Raw genomic sequence first — 12,175 nt, forward strand, 5'->3', positions numbered from 1 at the left:
GTTCTCGCTCAGCTCTTCTGGTTTCCCGAAAATACGTTCCACATTTTCTAATCTCAGGTTCATTTGGAAAAAAGTTCAGTCTTCCTTGAGGCAGGCCTCATTTCAGTCTAAGATGTTTGCTGACCATCACCGTACAACCTGTTCTTTTAAAGTAGGTCAGAAGGTCTGGCTCTCTAGTCGTAACATCAAGCTCAGATAACCCTGTAAGAAACTCGGACCTAAATTCATTGGGCCCTTCACTATCATCAAACAAATTGATCTTGTGTCCTTCAGGTTAAAACTTCCTCGCTCCATGAGAATTCCCAACACTTTTCATTGCTCCCTTCCCAAACCGGTGTTCTACTCAAGTCAGTTTCGATGTCTTCAGCCTCTGAGAACTCAGTCACTTAACTTGTCTTCAAAACAATTCTTGATTCTAAAAAGTCCTATGACAAATCCATTTTCTAGTTCAATGGATAATTTGTAATCTGGAGGAACGATCCTGGGTCAAACTTATCAGGCAGTTCTTCAAACAATTTCCCGGGAAGCCAGGGTTTCGGGGTTGGGTTCCTTAACCCCTCCTCAAGTGGGGGGAGGGGGGGTACTGTTACGAGCCACGGCATCTGCGGGCATCTGTTCCCTACGCCCCAGCTGTCTTCTTTATTACGAGATCTGTCAGCATAACACCGGGGATGTAAGTTTTGGGAGACGTGTTTCACGCTGTTTCTTCTGAGTGTTTTCACTCATGATGGCAGATTTGGAACGTCCCCAATGTTTCCCAGTTGATGCCTGAGAAAATAGAATTTTTATACTTCTGATAAATCCTTATTGCTTAGTCCACTGGGGGAAATCAGGCGACCACCCTTTACACTTCTGGGTTCTCCTTTTGTGTGATATGTTTGATTTTTGTTTGGTTTGGGAGGAGGTTGATGCTCCCTCCTTTCTATTTTTTTTGTCGTTGGTTAAGCATAAACTGAAGGCCCCAATGTTTCCTGATGTCCCCAAAAGGACTAAGAGAAAACGATTTATCGGAAGTATAAAATTCCTATAATTTCATTCTCTGATTACTCTTTCAGAAAAAAAATATTTTTCCTTGGTCTCCAAAGCAATTTTTGTTACATGGCATCCAGACTGCTGCAACCTCCATCTTGCTACAATGGTATCTTGGTCCACTCAATCTATTCAAATAGCTGCTGCAGGAATAACCTCTCTATGCTCTATCATTATCTACTATTCTATTGAAGTCACCTTGTCTTCCATTTTTTATCTTTTAATTACAAAGTATTTAATGCCCTCCAATCCATTTCCACTTGATATATCCATTGTCACAGTCTCCATACATACCAACTCTCTGCTCACGCTGACCCTTTTCTTTTTTTCAGGTTACTTCCACTACAACACTTCTTGAATGCTACCCCTGAAACTCTTCAGAATGTCTGTCTGTTATGTTTCGTCTCTTAAGCTGGATACATACTGCAGGATTTTCAGCCAATCATCCTGTGTCACGGTTTGGTAAACTGGATTCTTGGGTCTGCCCAACTTGGCGGTACTTCCAGCAGGGCGCGGAGTCTAACGGACGGATGGTATTCACCAGTGACCACCGCAAGGTGATTTGGACTTAGCGGCGTCCACCCGCAGGTCGCGGCCCCTACCAGGAGTGTCAGGCAAGACCCTAGGGGAGTAAATAATAAGATGTTATGAAGAGACACAATGGAAGCAGATGGAATGTAAGCTCTTTGGCCGGCGGGCCAGAGGAGACTGATGGAGTATAAACTCTTTGGCCAGTGGCACGATGGATACAGGTGGAGCGTAAGCTCTTCAGCCAAATGGCGGTGTGAAGACAGATGCAGAGTGAACAATTCAACCAGCAGGATAACGGAGACTAGTGCAGCTTGGGCAGTACAGCCTGTAGTGTAGCGGCACAATGGAGACAGGTGCACCTTGAACAGTCCAGCTAGCAAAGTAACGGAGACAAGTGCAGCTTGAACAGTTCAGCCTGTAATATAGCAGCCCAATGGAGACAGGTGCAGCGTGAACAGTCCAGCCAGCAAAGTAATGGAGACAAGTGCAGCTTAAGCGGTTGAGCCTGTAGTATAGCAGCACAGCGGATACAGGTGCAGCATGAACAGTCCAGCCAGCAAGGTAACGAAGGCAGGTGCAGCTTGAGCGGTTGAGCCCGTAGTATAGCAGCACAGCAGAGACAGGTGCAGCGTGAACAGTCCAGCCAACAGAGTAACGAGGAAAAGGAGGCGCTGAGGATCCAAGGTAAACATACAGGAGACAAGACTAAGTCTAGTCAGGGAGGTAACTTGATCAACAGGCCCTGAGGAGAAAGGGAAAGTGCCTTTTCAAGTTTGGAGCCAAACTGATAACCAATGGAAAACATGCAGAGGACACAAAGGATTAAGGTCTGCGCATGCGCAGAACCAAAGCCAGGACGCCAGCAGCTGAAGTATGCATCAATAGTGAACAGGTGAGCGTGTTGTTCTTCGGTTGTTGAAGCTGAATGAGTGCCATGTGACAGTACCCCCCCCCCCCTTTAAAGGTGGGCAATGCACACCTTGGGTTTGCCTTCAGCGGGAATCTCTTGTGAAAGTTCTTAACAAGAATTGGAGCAAGAACATCTACTGCGCGGATCCAGTAGCGCTCCTTGGGACCGAAACCCTTCCAGTCTATCAGATTCTTCAATTCTCCTTTACAGAATCTTGAATCCAAAATTTGCTTAACTTCGAATTCCTGATCCAAATGAACCTTTGGCACCGTAGAAGAAGTATGAGTAGAGGAGAAGTGGTTGATGACCAGAGGTTTTACAACGAGACATGAAAGGAATTAGAAATCCGAAGGGCGGCTGGGAGAGATAATTTAGCACATGCTGGATTAATGACTTTGGAAATGGCATAGGGACCAATAAACCGAGGAGCTAACTGCATACAAGGAGTTTTGAGGCGAATATTCTTTGTAGAAAGCCATACTTTATCACCAATCTTGAAAGCAGGTGTAGCCCGGCGTTTCCTATCAGCCACGAACTTGTAACGTTCAGAAGATTTCCTGAGACAATTCCTTACTTGATTCCAAATTGAGACAAATGTACGCTGAAAGGCATTAACGACAGGAACCTGGGTGGGAGGTAGGGAAGTAAACTTAGGAAAGGATGGATGCCATACACAATTGAAAAGGGCGATGCAGAAGTTGATTCGTGAAGAGCGTTGTTATGTACAAATTCAGCCCAAGGTAGAAGATCTACCCAATCATCTTGATTAGCAGAGGAAAACATTCTGAGGAAGGTCTCTAAATCTTGATTAACGCGCTCAGTCTGTCCATAAGACTGAGGGTGATAGGAAGATGAAAAATTCAACTGTATGCCAAAGAAGTTTACACAAGTGTCACTCACCGGACTGTGAGTGCTACTTCTAAGGTAGCTAGGAACCGTGTCCGTCCATTATAATGAGGTACTGCGCATGTGCAGTCCCTTTTAACCTTCAGTTCTGTTCCTTTAACTTAATTGGCTGATCAGGCAACACTCCCTATATTAAGCACCTGTGGTCAATACCACGTTGCCTGATCTTGGAGTTTCATTCCTCATGAGTCTCTGAAGGTGTTCCAGTGCCTCCTCGTGTGTTCAGCTTATGCTGATTCCTGTTTGCCGTTTGTGGTTTCCAGACCACTTCTACTCCTCGTGTTCCTAGTGACTTCAGCAGCTGATTCCTATCCGCTGCCTCCGTATATCTACAGTTACAGATTACTGCAAACTCTCCTGTGTTTCATCGTGACTCCAGCAGCTGATTCCTATCCGCTGCCTCCGTATATCTACAGTTACAGATCTCTCCAACTCTCCTGTGTTACATCGCTACTGTTCCAGCTGATTCCTGTTAGCTACTTCAGCGTGTCTACAGAGTCCTGCTCGTCTCAGCGCTCCAGTCTGCATTCCACCTGCCGTCAGCTGACCCGCTGCCTACTGCTTCTACAGTGTGTCCATTCGTGTCAACTTGCCTGTTAAGCATCGAGTCTACGCTCCTCGGCTTCCAGCTCTGCTACATCGCTTCAGCTCTCCCGTGGTCTCCTGCTGTTCTATTCGATATACTACTGCTTCCTGAGTATTTTGTCGTCCTTGCTGGCCTACCTACAGTGCGCTGCACCTACCTGCCGCTTCCATTCTGCAAGGACTTCTCATCTCGTCAGTTCCCTGCCGCTCAGGTATCCCTGCAGCTATCTCTAACAGCCTGCTCATCTGAACCACGGTATGCATACTTCTCATTGACTGTGCTGGTGTATTGCATATCCATCTGGACTGAGTTGTTCTCCTCCGGAGTTTCCATCCTCTGAGACTATTGCTATTATTGACTGTGTTTCCTTTTGCTGGACTATTCTAGTGACTTTGTTTATCTGTGCAGTGCTGTTCATTCATTATTATTATTGTGTGCAGTTCAACGTGGGATCAAGTTCAGTGTACCCGTGTAGACTCTGCATAGCATTTATCTCCTCGTGTCCTTCCTCACATATATATTCAGTGGTACAACTTGCTAGAGGCAGACCACTGATTCCTGTTTCCCTGTGTCACCAGTTGCATATATCCTCTCACATTAGCAGTGGTACAACTTGCTACACGCAGACCACTGACTTCCCCGTTACCTTCACCTGGATTCCATTCCTTCACTACAGACAGCGGTACAACTTGCTATACGCAGACCGCTGACTTCCACCTCCTTATTACTCCTGGACATTCTTCTCACTATAGCAGTGGTACAACTTGCCGTGCGCAGACCACTGATTACCCTCACGTGTCCTTGTCCATCCAGATCCTCGTGTTCAGTTACCTATTGTTTACCGGTGCTGCTAGTCATAGACTTTCTGAGTATTCTCCAACCATCTGCTGTTTCCAGTTCCATTATCACCCTGCCATCAGAGTATCATATACCAACTCTATTGCTCTGATAAGACCATCAGCGGGTGATACTGGGTAAAGACTCCTAGTGCCCGTGACAGTAAGATCAGGCCATGACAGACCCAGATTCGGAACCCACAGCTAAAGAGATGCTGCAGCATCTGGTCACCCGTGTGGAACAACAGGAAGTTCGCCAACGGCATTTGCTGCGGTGTTACCAGGCGTTAGCCTCCCAAAGAACGTCTGTGCAGAATATCACAGCTACTGTTGATGCTCCTGTGCTTTCCTCCGTTTCCCCAGTGCCATCCCAGGTGTCTACGGCTTCCACGCTTCACCTGCCAACTCCGTCAAAGTATGATGGAGATCCCAAAACATGTAGAGGTTTCCTCAACCAATGCTCAGTACATTTTGAGCTCCAACCTCAAAACTTTTCTACTCATCGTTCCAGAGTGGCCTATCTCATCTCATTATTTTCCGGACAAGCTCTCGCATGGGCTTCCCCTCTGTGGGAAAGAAATGATCCGTTGTTACAGGATAGTGCTAAATTTATTTCCATGTTTCGTAATGTATTCGATGAACCAGGTCGTGTTATTTCCGCTGCCTCCAGCATTCTTCGTTTACGACAGGGTTCTCGTACAGTAGGACAGTACGTCATTCAATTTAGGATCTTAGCCTCTGAGCTTCAGTGGAACACTGAAGCGTTAATTGCCGCCTTCTGGCAGGGGCTCTCGGACAAAATTAAAGATGCACTGACTACTCAAGAACTCCGTACGTCTTTAGAAGATTTGATTTCTCTTTGTCATCGTGTGGATCTCAAATTTCGTGAGAGGGACTCTGAGAGAACTACTTCAGCTAAAACATCTCTTCGACCCACTTCTCAAATTCGTCCTGCTTCACCTCCGGTAATACCGATGGAGATTGGATGTTCCAAACTAACCTCTGCAGAGAGGAATCGAAGAATTAAGAATAGACTTTGTACCTATTGTGCTGATGCCACACATATGCTCCAGTCATGCCCCAAAAAAATCGGGAAATGCCAGGCCCTAACTAGTTCTGGAGAGGTGAAGTTAGGGTCCCTGGAGTCCTCTCCATCTTCTATGAAATCAAAAATCTGTGCATTTGACGTTACCATTTCATTTGCTACTAAGTCTTTTGAGTCCCAAGCTCTGATTGATTCAGGAGCTGCGGGAAATTTCATTTCTGAATCCCTTGTAAATCAATGGTCCCTACCAGTGATTACCCTGAAGACTCCTGTTACGGTGACTGCTATCGATGGATCACGTATTATCAACGGTCTCATCACCCAAAGTACGTCTTCAGTGACCCTTCAGATTGGTGTTCTACACCAAGAAGAAATTTCGTTTTTAATCCTTCCTGTTACTACAAGTCCGATTGTTTTAGGCCTTCCATGGCTTCAATGTCATTCTCCCCAGATTGACTGGCGCACTCCTCAAGTTACGTCTTGGGGACCTGAATGTCATCACCATTGTCTTTCTCGTGTTGTCCCTCGTAAATTACAGCAAACCTCCATTTCACCTTCCTCACCGGGACTTCCTCCTCAGTATGCTTCATTTGCTGACGTCTTTGATAAAGCTCAGTCTGAACGTCTTCCCCCTCATCGTTCATGCGATTGTCCGATTGACCTGTTACCTGGCAAGACTCCACCTAGGGGTCGTGTGTATCCACTTTCATTACCTGAGACTCAGGCTACTGCTGAATACATCCAAGAGAATCTCCAGCGAGGATTTATTCGACCTTCTACTTCTCCCGCTGGAGCTGGGTTCTTCTTCGTGAAGAAGAAAGATGGATCATTACGCCCTTGCATAGATTTTCGTGGACTTAATGCTATCACTATCAAAAATCGGTATCCCATTCCTCTGATTACTGAGTTGTTTGATCGGATCAAGGGAGCCCGGATTTTTACTAAGTTGGATCTTCGTGGTGCCTACAACTTGATTAGAATCAGGTCCGGTGACGAATGGAAAACAGCTTTTAACACCAGAGATGGGCATTATGAATACTTAGTAATGCCCTTCGGGTTATGTAATGCCCCTGCTGTTTTCCAGGGCTTCATTAACGAGATCTTTCGGGACTTGTTATATGTATGTGTCGTAGTATATCTGGACGACATACTCATCTTTTCCCAAGACCTACCTTCACATCACCAACAAGTGGCCGAAGTTCTTTCCAGACTCCGGAAAAATTCATTATTTTGTAAATTAGAAAAATGTTCATTTGAGTTGCCCCAGATTCCATTTTTGGGTTATATTGTTTCCGGAGTTGGTCTACAAATGGATCCAGAAAAGGTGAATGCTGTGTTACTTTGACCTCAGCCAACTACTCTTCGTGCCATTCAGCGTTTTTTAGGCTTTGCCAACTACTATAGACGCTTCATTCCAGATTTCTCTTCAATTGCATCTCCTATTGTGGCACTAACTCGCAAAGGGGCCAATACTAAGCAATGGTCATCTGAGGCTCTCCAAGCCTTTCAATTTCTTAAAGAGTCCTTCTCCTCTGCTCCCATCCTTCGACAGCCTGATGTGATGCTTCCCTTCTTCCTAGAAGTAGACGCCTCTAATGTTGGTTTAGGAGCCATTCTCTCCCAGAAATCGGAGCAACAAAAATTCCATCCTTGTGCCTTTTACTCTCGGGGTCTTCTGCCTGCGGAGAAGAATTACACCATCGGGGACAAGGAGTTGCTGGCTATTAAAGTAGCATTGGAGGAGTGGAGATATTTGTTAGAGGGAGCTCGTCATCCGGTGACAATTTTTACGGGTCATAAAAATTTGTCATACCTACAGTCTGCTCAATGTTTAAATCCTCGTCAGGCAGGATGGTCTCTTTTCTTTTCCCGTTTTGATCTAATCATAACCTTAAAACCAGCTGCAAAGAATAAAAAAGCAGACACTCTATCTCGAGCCTTTGTGGCGTCCTCAGACGTTGAAGAGAGTCCTAACCACTTTATATTAGACCCCAAATGTGTTTCTCTGGCTGCTTCTTCCACTAAAGTGCTACCATTTGGGAAGACCCTCGTGCCTCCTGCTCTTAGGAAAAAAATCCTTTCATGGTTTCACTCTTCTCGTTTCTCTGGACACGCTGGTGAACGCAAGACCTTTGAAATCCTCTCTCGAAGTTATTGGTGGCCTTCTATGAGGAGAGATGTCAAAGAGTTTATCGCGGCATGCGATTTATGCTCCCAGTTCAAGACCCCCCGCAGAACTCCAGCGGGGTTGCTTCAGCCACTACCCATTCCATCTAAGCCTTGGACCCATATTAGTATGGACTTTGTTACTGAGCTTCCTCCTAGTAAGAATTGCAACACCATTTGGATAGATTTTCGAAGATAGCGCATTTCGTTTCCTTGTCTGGTTTACCTTCTTCTTCTACCCTGGCTGAACATTTCATTAGAGAAATTTTCTGTATTCATGGATGTCCGTCCGAGATCGTGTCAGATAGAGGAGTACAATTCGTTTCCAGATTCTGGCGGGCCCTTTGCAAGACCTTGGGCATACGATTAGCACTCTCATCTTCCTACCATCCTCAATCGAACGGACAAACTGAAAGAGTCAACCAAGATCTTGAGACTTTCTTAAGGATGTTCTCGTCAGCCAATCAAGACAACTGGGTAGAATTACTTCCTTGGGCTGAATTCGCTCATAACAACATGTACCATGAGTCATCATCTAAAACTCCATTCTTTGTGGTTTACAGTCACCATCCGTCTTTCCCGGAATTTCCTGCCCTCCCACCCACCCAAGTTCCTGCTGTTGAGACTTTGTGTCAAACCTTCAAAAATATTTGGGCTCAGGTAAAAACCTGTTTAAAGAAGACATCTGCCAGATATAAGTCTTTTGCGGACAAAAAGAGACGGGCTATTCCACCATTGAAAGTCGGAGACCGGGTGTGGCTATCTACTAAGAATATTCATTTGAAGGTTCCATCCATGAAATTTGCTCCCCGTTTTATTGGTCCATATAGGATCATTCAAGTTATAAATCCAGTTTGCTTCAAACTTTTACTTCCCAAGAGTCTTCGTATTTCCAACGCCTTCCATGTTTCCTTGCTCAAACCTCTCATCATCAACCGTTTCTCGGTCCCTCCTTCAGCACCTCGGCCACTTCAAGTTCATCAGGAGGAAGACTTTGAGATTACTCAGGTTTTGGATGCTAAAATTTCGCGAGGAGTTCTTCGTTTCCTCGTGCATTGGAAAGGCTTTGGTCCTGAGGAGCGTTCATGGATCAAAGCTGAAGATCTCAACGCTCCAGCCCTCTTGAAAAAGTTCTATACCAAATTACCGGACAAACCCGGTTCCAGGTGTTCTGTGCCCACCTTTAAAAGGGGGGGGTACTGTCACTCACCGGACTGTGAGTGCTACTTCTAAGGTAGCTAGGAACTGTGTCCGTCGATTATAATGAGGTACTGCGCATGTGCAGTCCCTTTTAACCTTCAGTTCTGTTCCTTTAACTTAATTGGCTGATCAGGCAACACTCCCTATATTAAGCACCTGTGGTCAATACCACGTTGCCTGATCTTGGAGTCTCATTCCTCATGAGTCTCTGAAGGTGTTCCAGTGCCTCCTCGTGTGTTCAGCTTATGCTGATTCCTGTTTGCCGTTTGTGGTTTCCAGACCACTTCTACTCCTCGTGTTCCTAGTGACTTCAGCAGCTGATTCCTATCCGCTGCCTCCGTATATCTACAGTTACAGATTACTGCAAACTCTCCTGTGTTTCATCGTGACTCCAGCAGCTGATTCCTATCCGCTGCCTCCGTATATCTACAGTTACAGATTACTGCAAACTCTCCTGTGTTTCATCGTGACTCCAGCAGCTGATTCCTATCCGCTGCCTCCGTGGGTCTAACAAGTTACAGATCTCTCCAACTCTCCTGTGTTACATCGCTACTGTTCCAGCTGATTCCTGTTAGCTACTTCAGCGTGTCTACAGAGTCCTGCTCGTCTCAGCGCTCCAGTCTGCATTCCACCTGCCGTCAGCTGACCCGCTGCCTACTGCTTCTACAGTGTGTCCATTCGTGTCAACTTGCCTGTTAAGCATCGAGTCTACGCTCCTCGGCTTCCAGCACTGCTACATCGCTTCAGCTCTCCCGTGGTCTCCTGCTGTTCTATTCGATATACTACTGCTTCCTGAGTATTTTGTCGTCCTTGCTGGCCTACCTACAGTGCGCTGCACCTACCTGCCGCTTCCATTCTGCAAGGACTTCTCATCTCGTCAGTTCCCTGCCGCTCAGGTATCCCTGCAGCTATCTCTAACAGCCTGCTCATCTGAACCACGGTATGCATACTTCTCATTGACTGTGCTGGTGTATTGCATATCCATCTGGACTGAGTTGTTCTCCTCCGGAGTTTCCATCCTCTGAGACTATTGCTATTATTGACTGTGTTTCCTTTTGCTGGACTATTCTAGTGACTTTGTTTATCTGTGCAGTGCTGTTCATTCATTATTATTATTGTGTGCAGTTCAACATGGGATCAAGTTCAGTGTACCCGTGTAGACTCTGCATAGCATTTATCTCCTCGTGTCCTTCCTCACATATATATTCAGTGGTACAACTTGCTAGAGGCAGACCACTGATTCCTGTTTCCCTGTGTCACCAGTTGCATATATCCTCTCACATAAGCAGTGGTACAACTTGCTACACGCAGACCACTGACTTCCCTGTTACCTTCACCTGGATTCCGTTCCTTCACTACAGACAGCGGTACAACTTGCTATACGCAGACCGCTGACTTCCACCTCCTTATTACTCCTGGACATTCTTCTCACTATAGCAGTGGTACAACTTGCCGTGCGCAGACCACTGACTACCCTCACGTGTCCTTGTCCATCCAGATCCTCGTGTTCAGTTACCTATTGTTTACCAGTGCTGCTAGTCATAGACTTTCTGAGCATTCTCTTACCATCTGCTGTTTCCAGTTCCATTATCACCCTGCCATCAGAGTATCATATACCAACTCTATTGCTCTGATAAGACCATCAGCGGGTGATACTGGGTAAAGACTCCTAGTGCCCGTGACAACAAGGCTCGCCAGAACTTAGACACAATCTGGACTCCACGATCTGAGACGATTTCAGCAGGCAACCATGCAACCGAAAGATCTCCTTAATGAACTGCACACCAAGGACTGAGGAGGAAGGAAGGCCAATAAGTGAAATAAAATGAGCCATCTTTGAAAACTGATCTAGCACAAGCGAGATGGTGTTATGTTTCTTACTAGGGGTAGGTCGGTAATAAAGTCCATGCTAAGGTGAGTCCATGGTTTGTCCGGAATAGGCAGAGGAATTAATTGACCCGCAGGCGACTGTTGGGAAGACTTGAGTTGGCAACAAGAATCACACGAGGAAACAAACTCCTTGACATCAAGGTGGAGCTTTGGCCACCAACAGTTGTGAGAAACTAATTCATTGGTTTTACGTACTCCGGTATGACCAGCAAAGCGAGTGGAGTGGAACCATGTTAGAAGTTTTCTTCGAAGGTTAGCCGGAACAAAAGTCTTCCCAGGCGGTGGTGAACAGACAGTAGTCAAAGTAGATGTGAGTAGGCACTTGGGATCCAGAATAGAACAAGATGATGTTTCCACAATATTAGCACCAACACTGAAAGCCCGAGATAGGCGCCAGCACGTTTGTTCTTCTCTCCGGGTTTAAATGTGATGCGGATATCAAAACAAGAAAAGAAAAGAGACCATCTTGCTTGTCTAGGATTTAGACACTGAGCAGATTGTAAATACAGAAGATTTTTGTGATCTGTAAAAATAGTGATGAGGTGTCTAGCTGCCTCCAACAGATAGCGCCACTCCTCCAGGGCTATTATAATAGCAAGTAACTCTTTATCTCCAATAGCATAATTTGTCTCTGCCGGTAGAAATTTCCTGGAGAGAAATGCACAGGGATGAAACTGATTAAGATAAGATTTCTGAGAAAGAACAGCCCCTACTCCTACATTTTAGGCATCAATTTCAAGAAAAAATGGTTGAGAGGTGTTGGGTTGCTGAAGAATAGGTGCTGAAGAGAATGCTTCTTTAAGAAATTAAAAGGCTTTTAGGGCCTCCAGGGACCAGGATTTAGGATTGGCGCCCTTCTGTGTAAGGAACACAATGGGTGCCACAATGGTAGAATACCCTTTAATAAAGCGTCTATAATAATTTGGAAATCCCAAAAAACGCTGTACAAGTTTCAGGCCCAAAGGAAGGGGCCACTCAATTATGGGTCGCACTTTTTCCAGATCCATCTCCAGTCCCGTGCCAGAGACTATATAGCCAAGAAACGACATCTGTGGTTGTGCAATTAAACATTTTTC

Source organism: Mixophyes fleayi, chromosome 7, assembly GCF_038048845.1.
Source record: "Mixophyes fleayi isolate aMixFle1 chromosome 7, aMixFle1.hap1, whole genome shotgun sequence".
NCBI classification, from domain to species: Eukaryota; Metazoa; Chordata; class Amphibia; order Anura; family Limnodynastidae; genus Mixophyes; species Mixophyes fleayi.